General features: G+C 43.2%; 1 protein-coding gene across 3 annotated transcripts in view; it reads right to left on the reverse strand.

Moving 5' to 3' along the window:
* taok3a (TAO kinase 3a) overlaps nucleotides 1-20,420 on the reverse strand; it is a 98,005-nt gene extending 77,585 nt beyond the window's left edge. Inside the window, exon 1 of one of the 3 annotated variants that reach the window (XM_050050638.1) lies at nucleotides 20,264-20,420. The gene's annotated coding sequence lies outside the window, so the exon portion shown is untranslated. Of the gene's footprint in view, nucleotides 1-18,666; nucleotides 18,686-19,784; nucleotides 20,109-20,263 lie in introns of those variants that run through there. The other 2 variants (XM_050050639.1, XM_050050641.1) reach the window with 2 other exon arrangements.
* Between the last annotated feature and the right edge of the window lie 1,572 nt (nucleotides 20,421-21,992).

Raw genomic sequence — 21,992 nt, forward strand, 5'->3', positions numbered from 1 at the left:
CTGTGGTGGACTGGGTGAGGGCTGCAGAGCTGTTTCTGTAATCATAAGATAATCATTAGCGCATTATTGTTCTCTGATATTGCCATCATGAGGAAGAATTTAACAACAAGGTGTGGAGGTGTTTACTCAAGCATAATACTTGCCTGTGTGGGAATGAAGCAAAGAATAATTTCGTCAAAATGTACACCCAGCCTAACAGCCTATGATCGATTCCTGTGTTAGTTAGAAGTCAGACGCAGATTTGTCCCATTTGATCACAATGAAATTGTAGCGGAAAGTCTGCACACTTTCGCCTTAGGAGGTGATTCTAAATTCAGTTTAGGGAGAGGAGGTACTCTTGCACTGCACACTGTTATTTTAACTTTGTTTGGCTTGTGTAACCAAGCAGGACACTTTAAAGAAAAACACATAGCTCATTGATCCTCAGCTCACTTCCTATTGCATCTAGAAGCCACTGACATCCAGTGTCACCAACTGCAGCTCATGATCTCAAATCATTACAGTCATTATGAGTGGAAACATATTCCCAAACAAACACAGTCCTTTTGTCTTTAAAACATTTGGTTCCACTGTCACACTTCTGTCACATTACAAGCAAACGTGGCCCAAATGTGATTATTTTGCTCTCATGTGACATAGATCCGAATTTTGGGAGCAGTGTGGACACAAAAGTCACATTTTTTCAAATCTGATTTGGGCCACTTCTATATGTGGTCCTAAATCTGATACCTGACCGCTGTGAGGGCGGTCATATCGTAATTCACGTGTGTCTATCTATATATCCACAACTTTTTCCATGTCATACACTGTGCAGGCGCAGATATAGTTTCGAGGCAGTCCACTGAAACTAGAGAAGTCTGCCACAGCCGCACCGCTGCTGCAGTAGGCAGCAGCCAATACAGTCCAACCTCCAGGCACTTTCTGACAAGTACAGCTTGTCTACATGCCGTGACAGTCTTGTCGTGGGGCGCAGACAGAAACTGCAACACAGCCCTATACAGCCTAAAGTTTGGGGGAACTGTTCCTTCATGAAGCCCTCTACATCGTGACCCCACTACTCCACCACTCCCACACCTCTCACCACAGAGCTACCAGCACTAGCTGCTAATACAGCTAGCGTACCCAAAGTATATTTATACAACAGCCATTTATCATTAAAACAAACATCCATAACGCCACAGGGCCATTCTTCCAAAAACACACTCTCCCAAACAGAAGCACATGGCTCAATATCACACGGAATGACATCATCAGACCTTCCTACTATAGCAATCATTCAAGGGATGAAGCTTACTCCACTAGGTCACTCATTTTTTCGAAATGCCTGTTTCTCAGGTGTGAAGTTTTTTGTTGTACTTGCAGCGTGCATGTGTGAGACCGTATTGGTTGCACGTGAGGCGTTTCAGGGCAGCAATCTATGCACACTGATGTCAGACACAGGTCACATCATTCAAACATGAATGTGAACAGTTTATGCAGAGAGATCGGATCTGGGTAAATAATCAAAACTGAGCATCAAGCAATGTTACATGGACGTAGTCTGACCGTGGCCTGCTCAGGTGGTGGTCCTGCTGGCTAATGAGCTCATATCAGGAGTTAATGACAGGGCTGGGTGATTGGAGATGAGTCAATCAGAGGGTCAACAGAGTGTAATCTGTAAAGCACTGGCTCACAGACAAGTCAAATTTAATCCATAACGCTGACCCGGGGTCACTGGGTTCAACAGAGAATCTGTCCACATCAGCATTATAACACCCACTTTCAACCGAAAGATTAACACTGTCTCAGTAATCCATATAATGCAATGAAAGATTTAATATGTACAGTACTTGTCGTAGTGTTAATGGTAACAGTGTCTTTGCAACAGTTTAATTGTGACACACCGCTTTATAATTACTGTACTCGGAACATCAGCCGATTCAGATTTGAAAGTGGAGAAACATGAAGTCAAGTAGCTGCGCTAGCATCTACATACTGGCTCGGCTGCTTGATACACAACCACAGCTAACTATAAAGCAAGGAATCTCTGTCCTTCTGGCTTTCAGTGTGTCCTTTGCACATCTCGCTGGTATGGAGGCTGGTACGGTCCAATACTCCGTACCACTAAGAGAGTCAATGCCAGTGCACAGTACCGAGAAGAGAGGACAGCAGCTGCCTGACTGAACCAGTTTGTTAAAGTTGGAAAGATATTCACAGACTTAAACTTCCTGGATCAATAACTCATGAGCGAAGCGTTGATAAAACACACACGATGCTTCTTTCTAACCGAGATCACGAGCTATACATTTCATCACAACGAGTTGTCACCCAAGCTGCACAAATAAAGTTTTTCTCCACTATGTACGCAGCCTGCTGTGAGCCAAGTGCACAGGGGCCGTCTACGAAGTGCAACACCAAAATGACGAACATTCAATAGCTAAAATTCGCCCTTATACACTGTAGCGTCATCAAATAATAACCTAATGTTTTATAATTCAACAACAGGCAAACTTATATCAATGAATTAAGTCCTAATATTAGTCAAATTTTTTTTAAGAGCTATGATGTGAACTGTTTTGTCAACTCTGAAATTATTCTGTGGGCCTTACACCATTTAAATAAATCATTCGCTATACATGATGTCAAGTGTTTCTGAATTATTTCTACATCATACAGGCCTTAAAAAAAGTTTAATGCATGTGTTCAGGGATGCATGAAGCAGGGGATGGGAGAAGAGTAACAGAAAGTGATGAAGGCACAATGTACTTAAATTTAATTAGTGTCTGTTTAAGGTGGAGCTTTCAATTCTACTGCTGGATAGTTTTATAAATAAACAGATTTTGTGGGTAATGTCTAAAACTGTAGTGTAACCAGTAACATGTCTCTGTCAGGTAAACGTGTAGCATAAGTTTTCCTCTGAAGTAGAAGTACACAGTAAGTAAGGAGTTTACCATTGAATTGCATATTTCGAGTGCTTTAGCGGCCTTTTGTGAGTTATTTTTGGGGTACAATGAGTAAAAATAGCAACATAATTCAATTTTTTATATGCAAACATCATTCATCATCATTCAATATCATCAATTCTTTAGCTGTTTGGGCCTGTGTATTGCTCAGGACCCAAAGAAAAACAGTGTTGAGTGAACTTGTTAAGATGAGCGTTCGAGAAAGTTGTGCACAGCAACACCACAGAGCCAAGCGATTATAGTTCCTGTTCTGAACAGGCAGGTTTTGAACGAGCACTGCACGAGTCATTTTAATGCTAAACAGAAGCTAACGACACTAGTTTGTTTTTTAATAACATGGTTAATAACTTTTAACTTCTACAGCAATGGGTCATTTCAGTTTCAGTGCAGTTCAGCTTTATTGTCCCATTTGGGGAAATTAGGTTTGCAGCCCTGATACGCCAAACAGTCCACAACCACATAACAATAACAAAACATAACGATACAAATCAGACCACACATGATCTCATTAAAAACAACTTCCCACCAGTTCTATTTTTAAAGAGCAGAGGCAATGGGTCATGAAACAACAGATGATAGCTTAAGATGAGTGAATCTCCAATACAGAGATCATTTGATGGAGTTTAGCGGCAATAAAGCACAGGCAATGGGTGTGAGTAAAGACGGTAACGGGAACTACTGTGGCTTATGATAAATTTAAAACTGGAGGACTTCCATGGATTTGGCTGGTTCCATTTTCAGACTGTAAGGGTTAACTTCTCAATGCGCACAGGCATACAATTATTTGTTTTTGGCCAGTTATGAGTACACACTAACTAAAGGCGTGCATAATTTTGCCTCTTACTGCCTGAAACTTCAAGCACTGCAATTTTTAACAGTACCAGAATACTACAGGGAAAAGAAAGAATAAACAATCTAAAAATAAACAACACGTAATTATTCAACTTTTAGACTCTTTTCCCATTGGGACGCTTCCCCTGCTCTTGCATGCTTACACCATAACAGCCTTATCAAAAATAGCACAGTGGCATGAACAAAGCAAATTATTCTCTCAGCCGGAGTCTAAATAAAAGATGTTTACAAAGGATTTAAATTTGTGACTGTTAAGTTTACAGAAAATATGACAAAACTGGTGCCATGATTTATTCCACAGCGGTAGTCTGAGTTAAAAGCAATTTTGGGAAACAGTATGGTCTTTTTTATTTTTACCAAGAAGGAGGATATGACTAATATGGAGAGACTTGGTTACTGAACTTGATAGATAGAACGTGACAGATAGATAGTTAGATAGCGTACTAAAGGCCTGAAGAAATAAAAAGGCAGTGATCACGTCCTTTCTATCTATTAACACTTAACCTTTACAAAACCATTTTGGTTTTGTCGCCTTTGTCACTCCTCCAGCTTTCAAATATATCATTAGCAAGTGCCTATTACTGTCTTAACTCCCAACTACTATTTGTGCTTCATCTCTTTTACAGGCTAAATCAACAAAAAAAGGAAAAAATGGATGTAGACTTAAAGGTCCAGTGTGTAAGATTTAGGGGGATTTAGTAGCATCTAGCAGTGAGGACTGCAGATTGCAACCAGATGAAACTTCTCCAGGTTAGAGTTCCTTCAGTGTTCATTGTTTAGGAGGTTTTTACCAGGAGCTGAATTATCTACAGAGGTCTCTTCCTCTCCAAAATCAACTGATTGGGTGATTAAAATCAGTTAAATTGCCAAATAAGGCAGCTTGTGTAACAAATCAGTGATTCTCCTACACTGTGCTTGCCTATTCTTCTGATAACTTAATGTGTGCTCACCTTAATTCTCTCATAATTTCAGATCCAGACATTCAGGAGATTTTTACCAGGAGCCAAATTGTCCACAGAGGTTCCAAAACAAATGTTTGTGGTAATTTAAACTGGTTAAAACACTAAACAAAGCACTTTCATGTTACAAATCAGTGTTTCTCAGACACCGTATGTCATGTTAGAGATGGGCCGCTAGCCTAGCAGTTGCTAATGAGGGCTCGCCTTTTTCTCTTGTAACTTAAGATCTAGACATTTAGGAGGTTTTAACTGGGAGCCGAATCTTTCACAGAGGTCTCCTCCTCTCCAAAACAAACAGACCCAATGATTTAAACCGCTAAAAAAACTGAATAAAACAGTTTCACATTAAAAAAAATCATCATAATTTTTCCTAGGCTCTCATCACAGAGTGGAGCTATTACAATGGCCTACATGAAAATGCGAATAGCCCTATCTAAAGCCAGTGTTTGGTTTGTCCATTCTAGGCTACAGTAGAAACATGGCGGTGCAATAATGGCAATCACCTTATACGAAGACCTACTCCCTGTGTAAATATGAAGGGATCATTCTAAGGTAACAAAAACACAAAGATTCTTATTTTCAGGTGATTATACACCAAAGAAAACATACTTATTATATTATAATTAATTTCTGCCAAGATATCCCCCTAAATCCTACACACTGGACCTTTCCCTTTAGTTTAATATGCAAGGTGATATTGGTAAGAAAATGTGACAATACATTAAACACAAGGCAAAATCTGGGGGATTTATTTAAGATGTCCTAAAAGTTTATGTTGCTGTCGGTTTTGCATTTTAATAGGCAGCTTTCCTTACAGCCATGATAAAACTGTGTTCTTGTTGTTGATTTGCAAAAAGACAAGAGACGAGGACAGACAACAATTAACAGTAAATGTCAATTAGGTTTGGACACTGGGGTCCTAGCCTTTGGGTTTCTATTGACCCTGGGTAACACATCGGGCTGCTGCTGGTGCTAAACTGGTGTGAATGCCACAGACAGGCCATTCGATAAGCACTGGTGTTTTCATCAATGTGTGTAACACTCACTGCCATTGGCCATATCTAGCCAGGCTCAGCTGGGACTCTGGTGACGAGATGGGCCATATCGACTAGCCAATAACCCTGGGCCTGTTTACGACACTATCAATTCCCAGCAATATTGATTTTCATTGTGGCTGCAAAAATACTCTTCAGTTGCACCCCCGAACACATGATAGCTGTGGAATCACACATGCACTCACAGAGAATGGTATAAACAAACAAACAAAACCAAAATGTGCAAGTGCACAAAGGCACGTGTGCACGTGACGACTGAAGACCTACATTTTGCACAAATATAAACAAATATTCAGGCACATACACACATGCATGAGCTCATAAATGGTGGTGTGGCAGACAGCAGTGAGAGTGATCAGTCTGGGGCTGTTTGACATCAAGGCCACATGACAGCCAGTATGGATTAACTATGATTTGCTCCCACTGTGTCATGGCTGAGGTTTAAGGCCCTTCATCAACTATTCTGGCTCTTCAAAGACTCAAGAACTCTTTGCATGCGAGTCTTAGAGAAGACTCGTGCTGAGAGAGTCCTGGCTATGTCCCTGACACCACAGTAACAAATGCCGGTGGTCAAATGCCTACACCGGCGGCTAGTGAGTCATCCTGCTGCTGTAGCCCCATTCTGCTTCCCCACAAGGCCATGCAAAATGCATGAGAGTACCAGAGAGTTTGAGTGTATGAGAGAAAATGTGCAAACACACAACGGCCATGTACACAGCCACACACATACAGGCAGGACGCATGTAATCATTACACGAAGTGCTATAGTCATTTAATCAGGAGTGTGCATGGACTCACACGAAGAGGGACTTCTAGTCGGGGAAGTACACACCAGCTGATCTAGTTTCAGCTCCAAGTGTGTGTGTGTGTGTGTGTGTGTGTGTGTGTATGTGCATGTTTGTATGTGTACATAGGGAGGGCTGAGCGTAGAGTGAAGTGCTACTCTAAAGCCCAACAGGATTTTCCAATCAAGAGCAGCAGAAAGATTAATAGCGGCCTATTGCATGTTCTGTGCTGAAAGCAGTGCAAAAGAGAAATTATTAGAACATGCAGCTGCCACTTGCCGAGTTTTTTTTCATAATGAAATATTAAAGAGACTCAAATTAACAGACAGGCTGCCATTAGCTGGAAGCAAGTGGTGCTTCAGTGGCATGAATGGCAGAGTCCAGCCACTACGGCGCTTGCATGTGTCCACCTTTCCCAGAGAGGTTGAGCGAATCTGATATTCCCTCATTCTGTGTTCTGGTGCAAGAGACTGGGAACAAAGATTTAGACCCACTGCCTGAGGATGTATCTAAATCTTTTTGACGGACTTCTTTTTTTAATCTGCCGAGCAAGGTTTGCCGAATTCAGAGCACTACTGACTGCCCTCCAGACAAAGCCAAAGCAATGAACACGAGTCTACTCTAAATCTCCCAGCTCAGTAAATGGATCCCATGTAAGACGCCTGTGCTGGGCGGATGAGACGTCCTCTCTGACTTTCTTGAAGGCTGTTTCTTGGAGGGAAAACGATGATGTCATGCAGTCATTCGACAGGGCCTTGCGGGATGACGGGGGATGTTGTGATTCAGGGTTATACATTTATGGCTAGGGCTCCCACAGCTGTCAGCTTCATAATAAACTGGATACAAACGTCCTGCAACCAATAGTGTATCACAGGGAGCCATTTTCTGAGGGAGCCTGTGGCTTTCAGTTGACCGTGAAGAGAAGAAGACAAAAAAAGGGGGGTGGGGATGTGGGGGGTTTTGTGTCAAAGTCTGCAAGCAGTTCCAGAGAAACACTACAAACTTCACCTCGCTTATTGAATGCTAACAGTTCCTCCCTTGTTCTTATTTGTTCAGTGAGACAGAAGAGCCGTTGGTGTGTCAAAGTCGACACGGAAATGGCTTGATGGTCACAACACTTGAGAAGTAATGTGGGGGGTAATTTGACTCATCTAGCTATCACACCTCAATGGATGCAACGCAGCAAGAGAAGCCTCAGCATGCCAACCTACGAGCCTTTTACCCTCCGCCTTTTAAAATGAAAAGAGACAATGGTGAGCCAAAATGAAAGAGAAAGAGAGAGGGAGGAAATTTAGCAGAGGAAACCCCAAAAAGGAAACATGCATCTAGGCCACTGAGTCATTTCCCTTGTGTTTTGCCTCTTCCTCTTCTTCTTTTTCAAATATACACTGACAGTATAAATTATGTACATCATCACTGGGGTTAACACGGAGTGGGAGAGGGCCCATGGGTTTTAGGACTTAGCATTTCAGCTTTTTATCCCCTGTAAAGTCTGCCCGCAATTAGTTTGGGAATTAATTCGGGCTCAGAACTTAGCCTCCCCCTTCCTCTTTTAGATCTGTACTGATTCATCCAAGCCTCTTTAACACACTAAAAAAGAGAGGGGGAGTAAAAAAATAAAATATCTGCCTTGTGGAGGTTAGATTTTACCCACACAAATGACTTAAAAAGGTAACTCCAACATTATGGTAACGTGGTTTAATACAGGTGACTAAACTGATCGGTGTGTTTGCTAATTCCACGTGTCAAGTGGGTGTCTGTGCAAGAGATACAGCTGTAGATGGTCAGGCCAATTACATAAAAAAAAAAAAAATCAATGTGCATGAATATGCTGACTGTAGCTAACGAGTTGGGTGTTTAACACCCCAGGCACTGAAGTATTGATGAGTTTTGTTAAGCAACTGTTTGTGAAACTACTCAATAAAACAGACCTGACCACAGGCAACACCTTGGCTGGGATAGGCCAGGCTATGTCAAATAAGATCCTCCCTTCCTGTGCCAGCATTTAAAGCTGAGTAAAGCTCAGTTTGACATTGTTGAGCCCAAGTGGACTGAGAGACATCTAGACTTCGGTATGTCCTCTTAGCTCTGTTTTCAGGCTTTCAAAAATCTAGCCTGTGACGAGATACTCTGGCCATCACAGGTCATTTCAGAGAGAGGGTGCCCCTGTTGGCTGTTCTACAAATGCAGATGCATGAGTCTTTGGTGAAAGCCCAATTCAATGGCGGAGAATCCTGAAGAGAAAGTTGCTATTCCGGCATTGGCAACAATTGCCTACACTGCTAAGAAGCCCAAAACGGAAGACAGACTCATCAAAAAGACAGTCTGGCAATAAACAAAACAAAACATATCAATGTCTGTGAAGTGTTTTAGAGATGGAGAAAAATTGTTGCTAATAAATGATGCTTCTGCTAACCAGTGCCAGAGGCTCACAGCTGCAGCTTCAAGTTTGTATATATGTAGCTCACCTAAGCGAGAGCCTCGAATTACAGCGTGTCCTCTGCTTCATTCACCGCCGCTACTGATCACCTCGTCCGGAGAAGAGCAGGCAGCAGCTCCATCAACAGACCCCAAGGCAGTGGCTGCAGCAACCCAAACTCAGCCAGTGCAAACCCCAGCTCCAGGGGACCAGACAGCTCTAACTCCCTGCCAGATCAGCAAACTTTCTGTTGCTGCTGTTACACCGGTGAGAACAGGTGCTTCCTCTGGCCACCAGCCAGCTGTGACACTCAGTTCTGTGGGGTTTGCACTGGCCAAATTCAAGCCTCTACAGCTGCTACTGGAGGTCTGTCTCCTGAGCTAGTGCCAGTTTTCCTCTCCCAGAAGCAGTCCACAGTGGTGGGGAACGAGACATAGGGTCCTTGGAGGGGCTAGCTAGCCAATTCTTGCCTCATTTGTGGTCTGATAAACAGAGAGAAAGAGTAGGACAAGGAAGGGCTGGGTAATGGGTAACTCTACAATGAAATAAGATTAATGAAACCAATGTACAGTAAACACTGGGTGACTGTGCCACTGGTTGGAGGAGTTTGGAAGAGAGGGGAGAGCTGCAGGAGGAAGGTGAACTTTCAAATTCTGCCCTTTTTTGCCTTTTCCATATTTCTGTCTACCCCAGCCTTCACGTAACTTGTTGATTTTCCAGTGCACAACCAGCAATCAGCACAACATGTCTTGTTGTGTAAATGTCTCCCCAAAATACATGAACAAACATAATGTCTTTCAACCAACCCTAAGTCATAAAAGACGGGGAAACCAATAGCCTTTATGCCGTGATTGTAGTATGTGTGTTAATCAAATAGTTTTTCAGTTTCACAAAATCACCAAAAATGGTGGTCACAAGTTCTGAGAGACATAAAATGGCATCTTCAAATTGTTTACTTGCTGAAGGGTTCAGTTTCTCACTGCCAGACATGCAGAAAAATAGATGTTATAGAGACTAGCCAGGGTTTATATTTAAAGGACAGCGTCAGGCCAACAACTAGATCACCCTGCTGCTGCCTGTTCTTTAGTTATTCTGCTGCTTTCCCCTCATTTCTAACATTCACTGTTGCTTCAGGCTTGCTGTTCCTGGTGGGATCTATTAACTTCTGCAACCTCTCACACCCTGTCTCTTTGGGAGAGGGGATTGGAGAGCAGTCACTAGTTCCTTCCAGTAAATGTTCACTGTCACTACATCCTCCACTTAAGCTGTGCAGTCTGATCTCACCAGTACACAGATCAGGCTTCATCATCCCTACAGTCCACCAAGCCCTGTAGTCCTGTGTGTGTTGCCAATTAATAATTAATCAGGTAAATCTTTATACTGCAAACACCCTTTATTTATAACACATAGCACAAAAAAATCAGAGCAAGATGGAGCATGTGTGTGTTTGAGGAGGAATGAGAGAGCATAGATATATATAGACAAAAGCTCTTAGACTTGATGGATGTCAAAGATGGCGTTAAATCATGTTTATTATCTTGACTTATAACAGTCGTGTGTGGTGAAGTATCAGTATTCACCCTGCTTCTTCAGTTTTCCTAGAGTGCAGTGGATCCTCTCACACTACTGTACAACTGAAAACTCTTAATTCACATGGCCCTCTAGACTTAGACAGAATCAACAGTTTAAAAGCTAATCAATGAATGACTGCTTGATTATGCTGTGTGTTACAGTGATCACAAAGTGTATCAGCAATAAAATCCAGCCTGTGATTATTGGTGAGAACAGTAACTTGAACCTTGACATCTAATCCGACAGTAATATTGGCCCGCTTCCTGCGGCTTCACTGTGAATGGGTTAAGAATAAACGACAGGCTTTAATATCTTACATGGCCCCTGTATCACACCAGGAAACAATAGTTGGACATGGGTCATGGAGGCTGCTGTCTATGAAAAGCCAGGAAGGGCGTGTGCATGCATCGGCGTCTTTGATACTCTCACGGCCTGATGATTTAACCATTTCCTCACTTGCCCTCTGGGACAATATCATCCCTGCAATTATCCCAGGGTTCGTGGCCTCCTGGCTTTGCAGCACTGCACATCTGGTTCATTTGTGTTTGTGTATGATGAGAGCTTGTGTGTGTACACGAGTGAGAGAGGAAACGAGAGCAAGAATGAGTGAGGGAAGTAGTGGGGCGGGGTGTTGACTGGCAGAGTTTCCTCCAAGTCACAGTTTAATTGGAGAATTGTTCGGTTCAACCTCAGGGCTCCGCGGGTTCACAAAGGCATACAAAGCTGTCCTAGCATGGACTATTAAGCAAGAAAGGGTGGCAGAAGTAGTTTCTTTGGCTCTCATTGCCTTCTTTTTCCTCATGAGAAAATGTTCCTTCATGCAATATGACACACCATTCACATTCAGTCTGATGAATCAGGGGTTGGCTAAAAGCTCAGTTGGAGAGGTAATGGCTATGGGAGAAGTCTGAAATGCAAGAACACAGCTGTGTTGTCCAACAGAAACACTGTAACCTCCATCATTTTTCAACTTTGATACTGTCTTGAACTATAAATCATTTGATAGGGAATCCTACAACAAACATGTTCAGCCAGGTTGAGCCACAGACTTAACTAAAAAATTTAAGTCACATTTAGCCTGAATCACTGCTGGCAGCGCAACACAATCTCCCCCAGATTCATCAGAGGCAAATCTCCACTTGACCCAATGGAGGCTGTCCAGTCACAGCATTAGGGCTGCACAGAGCTTGGGCAGAGGCCTAGTTTCTCTTGGGACTGGGGGGATGGGGTAGGGTGGGTCTGGCACATACTCTGGTAGCCCAGTAGATGAGGGGTTATCAAGCATTTACGTCAGGTTCTGTGACAGCCAGACCAAAAAGGTTCGGTGCAATCTTGCCAGGCGACATCACGCTTTAAAGCCCTGCAGCCTTTGGTAATGCTATGGACTGAAAGCTGTCAGCAGTCATTAAATAATACCAACATTGGCAACAGTGCCCACTGCTGCGCTGCCATGAAAAGTGCTCAACCAACACACCAGTGACATGTGCTCTGCAATGACACTTAAAAGGAAATTAAAAAGGCAGGTTTGGAAACATGTTCTAAAGGCGCCGAGTAGAAATTATGATGTAGAACTGTGAGACACAAAAGCGCTTTGGGCAGGCAAAGGAAGCTCCCAAAATAGACCAGTGTGGTGCAGTGTATTACCTCACCCCCACTCACATAAGCAAATGTGTCCATCACAATCATGCATCCTAAGCCTTGCTGACATGCCCCACTCTGCTAAGCTAGCAGCGCGGACTAGAGTTTTCCCAGCCGGTTGCATGCACGGGAGAGTCAGCAGAACGGACACAAATTGTAGGCCTATGACATGACACTTTCAATTTTTTAAAGACCCCTATTACAGTGAACTATGTAGTTCTAAAAATACTCCTGCCTAAGCCCTTTCCTTCATTCTGCTGTGCTAAATTAAGCCCTAGACCCAGGAGGGGTGGTGGTGGGCAGAGATAAGGCAAGTCAGCCATCAGCAATGGTGATGTCTCTTTGGGTGATGATGATGGTTGCTCTTAATTCCCCAGCACTTCAACTTGGCCTAGTCATGGAAGAGCAGAAAGAGGCTTGCAGATTTCACAGGAGAGCTGGAGACAGATGTAGCCGGACATAATGGGGGTTGAAAAAAGGAGGGGGTGGAGGGGCAAACTCACGGTCACAGCTGCAACCTCGCCAGAGGATTGGAGGCGCGCTTCTAATGAAGGGCTGTAATCAAGTCGCTCATGCTAACCTCCCACACCCAGTGAAGCCGACTTGCCAAAATGCCTCTCTTATGACAGAGGGTTTAGTATGCTTGAGGAAGAAAACAATGAGAGGAAGAACAGTCCGTGTAATGCACAAGATAGAATGACGTATTTAACAACCAATCTGTTCTGCATTTTGGCATATAACATATCGGTATTGCGTGAGGTAAACAAGTTAAGCCAGATGTCACGCTAGCGGAGAGCTTATGAAAGGTGTGAAAAATAAAAGATTAGACCTGCCAGGTGAATAAAGGCTGGCATGTGCCTCCAGACACAAGCCTGCATTTAAAATGCCACAATAAATGTCTTTTAATGTATGCAGTATCTTTACTGTGAAAACTTCAACGATGACAGCTGGATCCTACTGCTCACCAAAGATCTAACCCAGTTGGTCAGACAAAGAAATTTTCAGCAGTGCGAGGTGGCGAGTGAACAGCAGAAGTGGCACACTCACTGGGGAGGCATTTGTTGATGAGACATCTGTTGGGCCGTGACTTCCTCCCCTCTGAGACAGCTTTCAGTAGACCAAGGCCATGACTCAGGTCTGCACCAGCTGCTGGGCCATGACTAGATCCATTTCACATTTTTCCTTGTGACTCCTATCATGGTCAGTGGTGCAAATACACACTTTTTATCAAATCCAGAATACAGAAGAAAGAGTTTCTGATTATGAGTTGGCCTTTTGGGCCTTCATGGACATGGACAACCAGATGGCTTACAAAAGACATTCTTCTTAAGAACTGAAGACCTTCATGTGTTTATTCAAACATACATTCAATTAAACTGAGAAGATAGATGGTTGAGACTGTCTGGGGTACAAATGCCACCTTGATGCCCACCAGAAGAATGTTTAGTGACGCACCCGCTGTGAACATGCAGTCCTCATGATTTGGTAATTAATTTTACTACTATAGATTAATCCTGTTACCAGATATCTGCACTGGTTCCCTCTCTTGCTGGCTTCACAAGACCATGATCTTGCAGCAGTGCAGAGTTTTGCTGTCTTTTGAAATCATCATTAAAAGCAGTACGCATTAACACATCTGCTAGTGGGGGGGTGGGGGAGGGGTGTGGGGGGGGGGGGTAGGGAGGGCATAATTCTCCTTGTCATCTGAGACAGCATTCCTATATTAGACATGCTAAACCAGATCACTGCAGAACATTAAGCCTGACAGCAGCGCTTTAATATTTGATGCACTCTGCTACCGTGGCATAAACCACCAAACTGCTGTAGCACAGGCTAAACTGACAATTCTCTGATATATTTTTCAAAAGTCAGGCTTCCATCACACCCAAGTGGAGAAAAGTTCATCATATTCAGCAGAGTTGTGAGAGATGCGGAGATGGATTAGTCAGCAGGGAGGAGGTGCTTTCAACAGGTTGCCCTAGATGCAAAACAAAACCTGCCAAGAGTTTCTCCATCGGCATCAAGGGTTTCAACTTTGGAAAATATCATAATGGCTGTCTGACAGACATAGAGAGCTGACCGAGCACACAGCCAGTAAACTCATTACAGGGTTGGTGGCGAGCCATGAGACAGATATGCCTACCAGTGGGCCTGTCATGGTTCTTCCACAGAAGAGCAGGTAAACTTGTTAACTCTGACATCCACATGACCCCCGACAAAAGGAGGGGGAGGAAGGAAGAGTCATAGACTCTGGTAAGGCATCCCTTACAAAGTCATTGCAGGGACAGAGGAGGCTGTCCGCAGCACTGTTTTCAGTGCTAATTAAAATAGGCCCAGGTTCTGTAAGGCCAAAAGCCTGCCTGTATGCCTTCTGGTTGTTCTTAAATTAGACAAGTCAGGATTCAACTGAGACTGACAAGAGATTGCATTAGGCACTGCAGCACATTAACAGAGCTGTGAAGCAGAAGCTAAAACAGGCACACAGAGGTCACACCAATGATTGTAACTATTGTCACCTGTTTTACAGAGCGGCAGAGACTATGTGCACTAGATAATCTTCTGTAACCCAACATTAACATGTGGACAGGCCTTCTGCAGAAACCAGAAATGTTTGCAGTTAGAGGAATACTTTGCTATTTTTCAACCAGCTTTGTATCATAACAAAGAGGGTAGTATGTGTAAATGAACCTTGATAAACTTCCCTCCATCTTACCAACACCCAGACCTCCCTGCTCATTGGCCAGCAAAAAAATGGTGGATTTTCACTGGCTCTCAGGCTGTTGCTCAAACTACACATTGAGCTTCCTCATTTTCGTATGCCCACCATGGACACAAAGAGTATAGAAGCTCTCTCAAACTCAAACCACACTCAGGTCAAAGAGAAAAATTTGGCAGTGCTGATAAAATATAAACTAAAATTCTGTTACTGTACTGTCAATATCTCACCTAAAATGTCTTCAGAAACATTTAAATGCACTGTTAAGCCGTTATATGCAAATCTGTGAACAGGAAGTGGGCACCATACTGTTTCCTGTATTGTAAAAACGGAGGCTGAAAAAATCTTAGATCAAACAATGAGACTAGGCAGTGCTGATCAAACATGAAGCATGACTCTGTTACTCTGTTCCCTTTTTCTCACCTCAAATATTTTTAGAAACACATTTTGACTTATTAACTGCCATCAAATATCTCAAATGGGCAACACACATGAAATCAGTTGTGAAGTAAATGTAATAATTAATAGCTCCCATAGGTCAAAGTCAGTCATCAGGGTCAGAGGCAAGGTTCATCATCAGAACAGATTAAGATCACACTTCCTGTCTTTCTCTGCAGCATATTGGATCCTTGCAACAATGTGGGTTTGAATCTCGTCACTAAATTTGGGGATGTCCTTTGCACTGTTCTATACCATGCCGCTTTGCCTTCCTGCTATTCAGTCTGAAAGCTTTTCGTGGATTTACTGCCTCCATGAGCAAATCCACTGATCACTGTCCAGATTAAATGGATTTGGTGCTAAATGTTGCTGTCATAAACGCTGGTGTGAACGTTCTGTAACTACCGTATAACAGCCCTCCTGACAGTTTTGAGGGTGAAGAGTTAAAGAGGAGGGGCACCCAACTCCCATTCTGCTTTATACTTTAAACTTCACCCTCACCCAGATAATCTAAACCCCTTTTCAGAGCAGGACATGTAGGCTATTACACCTGCTGTCAGGGGTTTAAACCTCCCCCCGCTGATGTCAGGTCTGCTGCTAGTGCCCACACTAAGCTGGCAAAATTTGAAAATGCACCTTTTTTTTTACCTCCATTTCGGCCTTCCATCCATACTAAGCCAGTACGTCTCCCACCCAAAAATGGTGACATTTTGATCATGCTCTCCAGAGTGGGTACATCTGAAAGACTGTTGTTGTTTGGACAAGTTTCATCCAATGTTTGCGCACACACAGTCAGGTGCTGTGTAGCAGTAACGATTACACAATACAGGTTTCATCATTGCTTTGGTTTTATTAACTCCTGACAGTCAACTTCACAAGCAGGAAATAGTAAACAACCAATCATCTCAGTATACCAAAGCAGGAATGACTGGTTGCCCTGGTATTTTTATACTTCTTCGTTGTTTGACAACATCAACAGCAGCAAATCTGTTGCTAAGACCAACTGCATTGTGTTAAGTGTGGAAATTTACTCTTGACCTTGGGGTCATCACGTCAAACAGAATAATCTAGCTTTTCCTGGGCTTGCAAACAAATCTTTTCAGTTTGATCATCAGAAAATAAAATACATTGGGCCTCATGTGAGAACCACTTGCACGGAGAGATTCATTCTTAAGTGGCATGTGCGAGTTTGTGGCATTCACTTATTTTGCTAAGCTATTTTGAATATTCTCTCAGTTACAAACAAAATTCAATTCATTTTCATGTTTTTGTCTGGTGGTTCCTGAAGAGAGGACTAGAAGCCCTATAGTGCAAGTCATCTGCAAACATTTTTATGAATGAAACTTGCCCACAAACAGCACTGAACTTCAGGGCGTTGCTTATGCTAATGACAAAATCTTACAAATATATGCATCTTCACATGAAAAGGTGGCTTTCTTCAGGTTGAAACAAGCAATTTATGACACGTTTCTGCAATTAAGAGAGGCTGGTTGGATTAATCTAGGATAAAATGCTACAAGTGATCATGAAGAGTCACTGATGAAAAAATAGGTTTTGATTACTGAAACCATTTAATTGGCTAGAGCGGCATAATCGGCTTGTACATATCAAGGATTTTTGACACAACAAATTCTTCTCATAGCATTTTCTGCTCTAAAATAATTGTATTCTGACTATTTGCTTTACAGGGTTCCTACACATTTGGAATTTCAAAATTCCATACTTTTCCATACCCTAATTTTCAGACTTCTCTGCGTTTTGTTTTTTTCAGAGAATATGCGCCATCTGAGTAAATATATCAGTGTATCATATTTCACATCATATTTAATTATTCTTAATAGGCGATTGTAGCCAAGTACCATAATGGCATGCAAATAAAAACTCAGGCAAGTTCAATGTCTGGGCTGAGGCAAAAAGGTTGGGACTCTGGGTGCAAGCGATGCAGTAACGAGACGTCGTTGTTTTTTCCTTTCATGTGGCTCAGAATCGCCTTCTCCCCCATGTTGGCGATGTCAAACGATTTCACACAAAGCTTGCATCTAGCTCTGTGTGTAAATTGGCCAACCAGTATTTATATACGGTATCGTCAAGCCATCCATCCAAAAACTTGCATCTACCCATTGTGAACCACGTGAAACTCGTCTTCTTGTCGAAGGTAGTCTCGCTCACCAGACCTTTTTCAAGAAAAGAAAGGTTTGGCTGGGCCGACTCTCACTTTAAGATTGGAGGAAAAAAACGCACCAGCTGCTTGTACTTCTTTCAACCAATCACAATCGTTCTGGGTGGTGCCACAGCAACGGTGCGCTTGCAAAAATATTGCCGGGGGGAAACAGGTTTTGGTGTAACACGCCCACAAAAATATCACCTACAGGACGTGAACCATGGCAGAAAAATGGCTACATCCCCACAAGATCAAACACCGCAAAAGTTAGTAAAGGACGTGTTGAAAACGGTTGAAAACTGCTACACAACCGGAGGTGGTAGGGCGGGACTTCAGCGGGTGGCTCGTTCTGCCCAATGAGAGGCTGATCTATGCAGCGAACTTCCGCCCACTCAGACTATGTCAAAGGTGCAGTGTTGTGCTGACTTTAAGCCTAATCTTGAACCCAATTTCAACCAGTCATGTTTGCAAATGGGAGCTTGCCGTCAGTGTGAACATGGCCTCAGTGTGTGCAAGTCTGGCTCGCACACCCCCACCCCAACCCCCTGTCTGTGACAGCCACATCAGCCAATTGTCAACAGCAGCTGATGTGTCCTTTCCCAGTGCATCCATCAGCATGCACACATCCATCCATACACACACACACACACACACACACACACACACACACACACCACTTGTACTCAAAGGGATTTGTGCAAATTCATGAGAAGACCCCTGGCTAACGTCTCAATAATCTCTCACACAGCTCTATAAAAAGACATGACTGTTAGCAATAAGCCTGTGCCTGTGTGAAGGAAGCTTGATGTCACATTACATATAGAGACCAGTATCATCCAGTGTCTAAAAAGGGCCAAATGAAAGCACAGGAGCGCATGATAATTCATCCAAAACACTGAACAACAGTCTATTGAGTGTGTGCCTGATAAAAAAGAATCTCGCCCCTTTGACTTCTGCTCTTGAAAATCTCAAGTTTCACAACATGCACTATAAAAAGCTTTTACACGACCAGGTGTGGCTAACCTCTCGCAGGTCTAACTGTACAAGACACAAGCACGTCATAACCTGTGTATTATCCACCTGCAGCGTCCTGTATCAGTCCAACAGCCCGGACAAGTGAAACTTTTACCTGGAAATGACCCAGTCAAAGTAAAATCACCAATGCTGCACTGCCCTAGATTCCATCAGCAATAAGGAAGTGTGTCACTTTCTGTTCCCTCTCTTGGTGGCTTGGTCAATAGGTTGCAAATGAGCCTACTAGATATGATGTCAACGAGGGGGCTTGCACAACACTCCTGTGCCCTTTGAACGAAAGCATGTCTGCTGAAGTAGGGCACTGAAACTCCTCACTACGGAGACATGATGGCAAAGAGTGCAAAGAAAAGCTTATTCTCTTTCTCTCTTGTCAGCATTATCTCAAGACAAGTAAACTCTGCTCTGCAAAACAAATGTGTGAAATGAGTTTTCCATCCTCTGCTCTGCACCTCTGAGCAAATGCCACAAATCGATTTGAATGACACGCAGGTGCAGTGTCATAATATGGGATTAAATCCTGGCGATCCGTGCCTGTATTCGCGTGGGCAGGCTCCTTAAAATAAATCTTTACAAATGACACAGTTTAGCAGCGAAACGCAGGTCTGCTGCCTCTCACTCATGCGCTCTACACACAAGAGATGACATCATGTTGGGTCAGCTTGGGTTTTAGTGCTCAGCTTGCTATCTACATCTGCCATTTCGAGCGCGTCATGTTCGCCTACATTTACTTTAGAGGCTGCTTATTTAACCAAGCACTGTCCTGCATGCAGAGGGTTTGCAGCATCCATGCCTGGGGAGACTTATGAAATACAAAAACATGAATGACGTGCGAGTATTGTGTGCGCAATAAATGAATGCAAGGGAATATTACAGTCGAAATGGTGAGAAATAAAAGTGTGAGTGATGCATTTGATGCTCGGCTGCAAAGAGACGTAGTAAAATGTGACTCGGGTCATGTGTAGTGGACGTTACACCGTCTCCACCGAGAGCCATTGTGACTGCGCGTTGATAGTAAAATCTCACTCACAACAATGTAGGATGCAATGGAAGGTACCACAGTCGTTTTGGATGTGACACGCTCACGCAGGACTGGCCCACATCGCGTGACAATGCCAAAATAACACCGAGGACAAGTTTACACAGCGTCGGCTCCAAAGCCTCGTAACTGTACACTTCATTACAACCTGTCATCCGTGTGCTCTCCATACTCACCCCCTGAGGAACAAACCAAACAGCGACGCGTCTTCCCCGTCAGTCCACAGCGTAAGTATCCAAATTGCTGCGTGGATTTTTTTTGTTGTTGCTCCAAGCAGGTGCACAAACACATCAATCAACAAACACGCACTTCGCTCAGGAGCTTTTAAAAAGCAAACCTACGCACTTATAACCCCGCCGAGCTGCCGCTGGTGCCCGTACTCACCACCTCTGAGTGGAGTGGCGTTCAAACAACAAGCCGAACAACGTCGAGACCAAGCGACGGTGGTCATTTTCAACTTCAGGTGCAGGCACACACTATTCATTTACAGCCTCACTCTGTCTGCGCCGCTTTGACATTTAGCTCGAGTAGCTTAGCCGCCGAGACAAGAGGAAGTGTCATTGCAGTTTGAGAGCGCGAGGCTATCGCGAGCTGGTAAACCGTTACAAACAGTGACACGCGACACAACAACACAGGGGCAGAGAAACACGCTCACCTTGTGCCAAAGTCGTCGTTGCTGGAAAGCGCGCTCACTTCAGGAACATTTAGTCCGACTCTGAAGATGTCGGTGCGACTTTGCGAAGTGCTGTCAGTTGGTGTGGACTTCCTGAATGACGGAGCAGCAGGAGCACAACCCCTCGCCCGCGCTTGACAGCTACTTTGACAGACAGGCGGAAATAAAGTTGTCTCGTGCCGCGGAGGGGTCCGCGCGAGGATGTGCGCGTCGCAGGTGTATTTAGCACAGAATACTTATTTAATTCTTCCAACTATCTTGTGCTGACTTACCCAAATCACATGCAAACATTCTTGTTATAAAATTTATCTTTTATATTGCTGCTGTAAATAACAAGCGCGTATGTAAAGTAAAGCAACAATACTACACCTTATTTCCTTTGCAAATCATTAAAGATGCATGCACTGAGTCATAGCGATTCTGTTGCAACTTCAGTGATGCTAAGTGAGATCGTCTCCTGAATACACTCAGTGCAATGCTGCCACCTGCTGGTGCACCTTTGAAGTTCAACTGTAAAACTAAAAAATAAATATACTGTATGCTTATCAGAGTGAGGTGTTTATTAAGACCACATAGCTTTAAAAGGCACAAGGATGCACCTGGAATCCTTTGTACAAAATAACACATTTTATTTATTTTATCTGACCTAGGGCTCCTGGCTGCCCCACGCTCCAGACTTAAGCTCAGGGGTGATCGGGCCTTTGCTGTGTCTGCCCCCAAACTGTGGAACAGCATCCCCTGCTATCAGATCTACCCCCACCATTGACTCATTTAAGTCCAGGCTCAAGAGTCCCCCTGATGTGGTCTTCCCTGGCATGTGCCTGTGTGTGTTGTGTCTCTAAATGTGTGAGCTGTTTACCTGACAGTTACGTCGCCTCTTATGTGTGTTTTTAGCATTTTATTCCTTTTGTGCAGCCCTTTGGTCAATGTGAGTTGTTTTTAAATTGGTATAGCACCTTTCACAGAAATGAAATTCACAAAGTGATTCACAAAATATAATCAAATGATCAAACTAACAAAATAACAAAGCAACAAAAAAGGAAGTAAAACACATGAGCAAATAGGCCTACAGGCTACTGAGGCCTCAAACAGAAACTTACCAGGGATACAAACACAGACAATTTAGAGTGGGACAAAAGCAATTTTGAAAAGATCTTAGTGTTGGAGCCACTTCTTCTTCAAAGACACAATCACCTTTCATTTTGAGTCAGGAGCGGGGACCTAAGGAACCTACTGATAATATATAGATGGAGAGTTCAAGTATCTTGAAGTGAATCCTGAACCTGATGGGCAACCAGTGTAAAGAAGCTAAAATGGGAGTGATATGAGTTGACCTGTTGGACCTGGTTAACAGCCGAGCAGCAGCATTCTGGATTATCTGAAGACGATTCAGAGATGATTTGTTCGGGCAAGTTAAAAGAGAATTGCAGTAGTCCAGTCGGGAGGACACATTTATTTGATTCATGACCATATCACATAGTGTGGAGGACAGACATTACATACAATAACAAAACAATGACACACAGCGTGGCTAAAGTACAACCTAAAACAAAGGGAGGACATTCTTCAAAAAAGTTGGGGAAACACCCCTTTATTTGTGCATTTTATATTTTATGTCATACTGTAGACAGTTACTGAATCTTATGAGCAACTACATGTTTTATTGTAAAATTTGACTTAACGACTACTGAATATATCATGTCAATACTTA

This window comes from Epinephelus moara, chromosome 8 (genome assembly GCF_006386435.1).
Source record: "Epinephelus moara isolate mb chromosome 8, YSFRI_EMoa_1.0, whole genome shotgun sequence".
NCBI classification, from domain to species: domain Eukaryota; kingdom Metazoa; phylum Chordata; class Actinopteri; order Perciformes; family Serranidae; genus Epinephelus; species Epinephelus moara.